Genomic DNA, 6,928 nt, shown 5'->3' with positions numbered 1-6,928 from the left:
ATGGCACAGCGTGACTGGGATGCTGACAAAATGTATTGACTCTCCCTCTCTCTCTCTCTCTCTCCTTCTCATCTCTCTCTCTCCCTCTCCCTCTCCCTCGCCCTCTCCCTCTCCCTCTCTCTCTCTCTCGCTGTATTGACTCTCCCTCTCTCTCTCTCTCTCTCTCTCCCTCTCCTTTCATCTCTCTCTCTCCCTCTCCCTCTCCCTCGCCCTCTCCCTCTCCCTCTCTCTCTCTCTCCCTCCCTCTCTCTCTCCCTCTCCCCCTCCCCCTCTCCCCCTGTGTGTGTGTCTGTCAATGTGTGCATCTTAATTATTTCATTTCATGTGTGTATGCTGTAAATTTGGCTTGAAAGTTGAAATATTGATTGTTAAAGTTGTGATTTTTGGATTTGTTGGTGTTTAGGCTTGATGCCTACATATATGATTATCTTATGGCAAAAAAGCTACATGCATCCGCGAAAGCTTTTAAGGCTGAGAGGGCAGTTCCAAATGACCCCGTATGTAATGTATATACTGATCAAATTTCGGTTTGGTTGTTTTGTTTATTTTGGAGTTGTTTTAATTAAAATTTTTGATATGCAGCTATCGGTGCGCCTGGAGGATTTCTCTTCGAGTGGTGGTCTCTTTTCTGGGACAGCTACACTGCAAAGTCAAATGAAGCTGCTGCTTTGCAGGTTGAGGTGTTTACGGAATGTTAAATGATTTATGTTGCCCCTAATTTGGAATCTTATTATATGATTATTTATTGCCATAATTTCTGTCTGATTAACATTGTGCTATTTTGTTTGATAAAATTTTAGACGCAACAAAGCAGAGCAAGAGAGAACCAACAGCAGTTGCAACTTATCCAGCAACAGAATGCTCAATTACAGCGATGGGATCCTAGTCATTCTTCCCATGGTGTCCCGGTAAATGCTATGAACTCTGAAGGAATAATGGGACAGCCTTCAGCCAAGTTCCTGGACATGAAAATGTACAAAGATTGGATAAACCAGGGGTATATTCAATGGAACTATATATTGATTAAGGATATATAGATTAACTAGTTGTTTCATTGGCTTTTTTGTTGTGGATTTCAGCCAGTTGCTTGAAGGAAATTCTGGGAACATGTCTGGGTCTTCCCAGCAATTGCGTGCTCAAATGACCAATGTAAGTAACTAAAGTATATGTTCTTTCTATCTATGATAATAATATGCTTGCTGTATTGGAAGTTCATTGTTCATTGACTTGTGTCTGATTGATGCTTATGGGACATAAAGACTGAAGCGAACTCGGGCAACCAGAAATCTTTGCCTTCACATGCATCAACAATCCATCGGCAAGCAATCTCGCAGTCACAGCCTGGATTGGGCAGTGCAGGTAACACTATCAGAGCACTTTTGTATGTAGAGAGTCCTTGTGAGTAAGAGTACTGCAAACTACCAGCAGGGTGGAGGTCGTGGTTTAGAGTCCTATAGTCAGGATAAGTGCGTGTGTTTCTATAAATATATAATATATATATGTTATAGCTAGCAAAATAAACTGTAACATCTCTTAATGTATAAACGGGTCTTATCACTAATCCATTCGATTGATTAGACAGTTTTCTAAAACTTCACCCATTAATATCTGCACAGTTGTTTACTGAACTTTTTTTCTGGCTGATGGACATCTTTTGGTAATTGAAATGTATACTGTATGACTGTATCATTTCTATTATACGACCTCTGTACTGATTTTTGCAAATAAAGACTATATATAAGAAGGAATGAGTAGCTACGATATTTACTCAATTGCGTTGCTGTTTCTTCAGGATTAAATCAAGGGGTCACTGGTCTTCCACAGAAGGGTTGGGCTCTGGTGAGTTATACATATATTATGTTCAGTACAGCATTGCTGTATTTTTTCACATCATAACATGAACGTGTATGCCTGACCATTTGTCATCAATCTGTCATAATTTAGGGAATTGATCAACTAAAGCCGAATTCAGGTCTACAAGTACATCAGCCGGATCTACTGGATCAGAATCGATTTCCCCTGTCCTCATCAATCCAGCAAGCATTAGAACAAGCTCAGGCACAAGGATGTATTGGAAGCTCACCTAGTTACGGGTTTGGTGGATTACCACGGGGTGGATTGAAAGTAAAAGATGCTGAGCTGGAAAAAAATAAAGGATCGATGTGTTCACAAGAGGTTAAGAAAAAATATAAGATTGACTTGGCCAAGTATATGTATATATAATATATTGCCATAAGGCAGCCACCGGTAGATGCATTGCTTGCATATTATAAATTATTTATCATCCATTATATATAGCCATAAGGCTGCTCAGCTATATATGTGCTTGCACAGCTTGAATGCTAATCTATAAATATTTCTCATCCTGTTTAAAAAACATGCCAAGAATGAGATAATCACTACATTATTGTAGTATAATCTTGATTTGGTAAGATAATCACTGCATTATTGTAGTAGCTATATATCTGATTCACTTTTATATGTATCTCAGATGAAAATGACCCAAATGCCACAATCATCCTCTCAACATGAGCAACTGCAACAGGTTTGATTTCTTTTCTATATCTTTAATAGGAATTTTTAAGAGGCCGAACTGAAATGTTAAAGTTTAGTAGCAAAACTTTCCATTCCCCTACCAACACAGGTTGGAGTGAGGCACAATTATCAACAATGGAATTTTTCTATTCTTCCCTATATTGTTCACTTTCTAGAAAGCAGGATTATTCACTCACCCACCGCACCGCACACTCGATTGTTGGGTGGGCGGGGATTCTTATTAAATAATTAATTCTGTAATTAGCTGATTACTTAATATAAGTTTATTAGTCTATACTACAACAATTGTGTTATTAAATAATCATTATGTAAATTGTTAAGCATAATCCACTTATTTGAATATTTGGTTTAATTATTAATGTGAAACCTGAAAAACATGCATAACATATATATTTTTAATATAATAATATTTGCCGCATCCCCCTGCACCTGAATCCCCATATTTGTATTGCCGAATTCTTGTATTCCCATAACGCCCACTCACGTACCCGCTCCCACACTCATGCTTCCTAGTTCGCTTTTGGGTTTGATTTAATTAATGCTCTTGTCTTGTTATTTCCATACAGAACAATAACAGAGAAAGAAAACAGCAGTCGTCTTCTGGACCAACTAATAGTAAGGGTAAGGGAAACACAATGGATCCTTCACCAAAATCCCCGGTATCGACTCATACCCCTGGCGATGAGAAAAATACTGCTAGTAGTCTGCAGCATGTAAGCAGTGGAAAAAAAGGGTTGATGATGTATGGTTCGGAAACAGCAGGTCTTGCATCACCCGAAAATCAGTTGGTAGGCCCTTCTATGTTTCACAGACACACTCGTCAATCTATATGCTAGTGTCAATTTGCATCTTAGAAATACCAATGTTAAGTACTCTTCACTTTTTATCATTGGTTGCCTTGTTTAACTTGAATGATTGATGAAATATGCATTGTGTTCTTAAAATCTATGTGCATATAGATAATCAAGTTTGTGATATATATCCAAAAAGTGGTAAAGTTTATGAATGACTTGATAGTTGATACAAAACATTGCCTTGATGCACAAAGAAAATTTCATGTCGCAGGATGACATAGAACATATTGGAGATGAGGGAGATGTCGACTCCTTTTTGTCTAATGATGGTGAAGATGGACGGACTTTATATGACAACATCGAATAAAATCTTACTGAACATAAAACGGAGTCTTCTAAAGGTAAAAGTTTTTCTTGTTGATTATGTTTTCAGAAATCTAGGCTTTTGCACAGAACTGTTGACTCTATGGTGTTTTCGTCTCCTATATCAGGATTCTTCCTTGAAGAAGTTGGTTGTATACGGACCAGAGATAAAGTCACATGCTGCCATTTCTCTTCAGATGGCAAGCTGTTAGCTAGTGCCGGACATGAAAAGAAGGTAACAGAAAACACTGCAAGGTTTTAAACCTTATTGTCTCTGTTACAACAGAGTAAAGGTGAACGAGAGTATGTGTATGTATATAAGTGTTGGTCATTTGACAGGCTGTTCTTTGGAACATGAATACCTTGCAAACTGAAAGCACTCCTGAAGAACACCAGGACGTGATTACAGATGTGCGTTTCAGGCCTAATTCATCTCAATTGGTGACAGCTTCACTTGACAAGTCTGTGAAATTGTGGGATGCAGCTAATGTAATTATCTACGCTCAGTTGTGTATAATTGTTGTTTTAGTTTTTAATAGTACTCAGCCATTGAATTGTCTGACATAAGTTTTTATTATATAACCTCTTATTTTTCCTTGCAGCCAAGCTACTGCCTGCATGCTTATACTGGGCACCCCTCTCATCTTATGTCCCTAGACTTTCATCCAAAGAAGAATGACATGTTCTGTTTTTGTGATAGTAACAATGAAATTCATTATTGGAACATCAATCCGTTTTCATGTACTCGAGTTTCAAAGGTTAGTTTGTGAAACTTATATACGTTTCTTCTCGCAGACAAATGTAAATTATGTTAAATAGTACTAACTTTTTATCTTTCATTTTTTATGTATTGCTCATGTCAGGAAGGAGGTAGTTTACAAGTGAGATTTGAACCGGCAAATGGACGCTTATTAACAGCAGCATCAGATGAAGTTGTGTCCATCTTTGATGTTGAAACTGACATGCAAACACATCTTTTCCAGGTTTGACATTTTAATGCTATTTGTCAGTGTTTAGTGTTACCAAACCTTAATATACTGTTCGTTTAAGGCTTTGGGCATATCTTCTCATGTGCTGATTAGAAAATTGATTTGACCCCTTTTCTCTCACCTCGGTGTCTTATCAGGGACATAGCGGTGTGGTTAACTCCCTATGCTGGGATCTAAATGGTGATTATTTGGCTTCCGTTTGTAAAGAGTCTGTGAAAGTCTAGTCGCTGACCTCTGGCAAATCCGTTCATGAACTTAGCTCAAAGAGTAACCAGTTTCATTCCTGTGCTTTCCATCCAAGCTATTCAGCTCTTTTGATGATTGGTGGAGAGAAGGTATTTATCTATGTATTTTTGTTTCCTGCGACCTTGTTTTAAATATTGCACTTAGTCTACCATTATGGACTTGTCTCTTGGATGATTAGGTACTTGGGGGTACTTCTTTCGTCATACTTAAATGATCTGAATTGCCATGAGCCTAGTTTGAACTAACTTGCTATGCTGCAATCTTTCACGTTCTGTTACTTCAATTTTAATTTTAAAACTTGCAAATGACTGGACCAATAACTGTAGTCGATATTGGTACCTCAATACAACCGATCATTTCTGGATGTGTGACACTTGACATTGTAGACTTTTAAATAACACTATATAATGTATTTGTTTCCTTTTTATACCTAAAGCTATCTGTACTTTGCTAACACTATTTTCTTTAACATTCTGAACAGGGTTTAGAGTTGTGGAATATTGCTGAGAATAAAATCATGACAGTTCGAGCACATGAAAATATGGTTGCTGCTTTAGCACAGTCCCCTGTAACAGGAATGATTGCTTCCGGAAGTCACGACAGTTCTGTCAAGTTATGGAAATAATCTTTCTGGTAAATTAACTGAATTATCTCAACCATCGACGCAATCTCTCTTGAGGAAACTGTGTGAAAGTTCTGAGTATCTCTCCTGAGGATACTGAATGTTTTGTGTTGGTAGTGTCAATGAACGATATAATACCTACAACTTCATTTTGTTATGGAGATAGCAGATTAGGGTGGAACACATAGTGAGCTGTTCAGAAGATTAAGAATCCTAGAATCTTCTTAGCTATCGATATAACAATAACAGTAGGAAAATAATGGTACTTTTGAATTTTAATGATTATTTTATTTTGGATATTCTGAAAAGTCCTAAATATGTTGCTTCTTTTTTTTGGGATTTAATGGGGTAAGTTATACGGATACTGATTACTCCATCCCACCATGTATGTGTTTCCTGTATATGAACTCTGGGATAATGGTATGCTACTGCAGTTCTGTTGCATTCTTTGCATAACTGCATTAGTGTCATTGGTGATGACAGCCAACACAGAAAACTTAGAAGTAGATGATGGATCAAGAGATAAAAATCTTGATACAAAAACATTTCATGAAATTAAAGTTGCATTTGCTTTCTTGTGACAGAAGAAAATAACACTGCAACCAAATTATCAATATCGATGAAACATAAGAATATAAAAACAAACCAATTCTTAAATACAAACTAAAAACCAGTTCCACAATCACTATTTGCAGCTATATGAATCACCCGTTTATTCTTCATTAATTACTATTTTATACATAAAATCAGCAATTTTGTTCTTCATAATTCAGAAATCTACTTATGTTAAGTATTGGTGGTCGACTATTGACGAGCTCTGATACTTGTCGGAGATCCGTGATGGTAGTAAGTGATGAAAGGAGGTGTGTGATGCCGGTAACTTAGGGGGGCCATTTGTTTGTGGCTGAAAGAGGCTGAATAGACCTGAATAGAATCATTCAGTTATTAAGTTCGTTTGTTAAATTTTTTGACCAGCTAACGATTCAAGAAAGTTGCTGACCGAGTAATCTAAATTTCACAGTTTGCAGTGCTTAGCCAAAAAAATTTCTGTATTTGCACTTTTCCATGTTATTTTATTTTATTAGTGTTTACAAGATACCTAAATATAATTAAAAGCACATGCAAATCTAAACAGGTCATTGTAAGTTATTGTTTTAAATATATTAATCAATTTTGATTTTATTATTCCACCCATACATATGTTCATATAATATTATATTTATTGATTGATGTATATTATAACTAGTTTAAAGTAGATTTATGTTCAACAATATTATGTTAAATGATAATTTTAATAAAATTTAAATCTCAAAATAAAACTTAATATGATTCAGATTTTCTAAGAATATTTTATCAAA

At 36.3% G+C, this 6,928-nt stretch overlaps 1 pseudogene; it reads left to right on the top strand.

The window, feature by feature from the left end:
- LOC108216983 (transcriptional corepressor LEUNIG_HOMOLOG-like) lies at positions 1 to 5,573 on the top strand (annotated as a pseudogene).
- Positions 5,574 to 6,928: the final 1,355 nt, after the last annotated feature.

The sequence above is a fragment of the Daucus carota genome, chromosome 4, assembly GCF_001625215.2.
Source record: "Daucus carota subsp. sativus chromosome 4, DH1 v3.0, whole genome shotgun sequence".
Classification (NCBI taxonomy): Eukaryota; Viridiplantae; Streptophyta; class Magnoliopsida; order Apiales; family Apiaceae; genus Daucus; species Daucus carota.
Note: the sequence above shows the minus strand (reverse complement) of the source record. Positions and strands in the feature narration are given on the sequence as shown.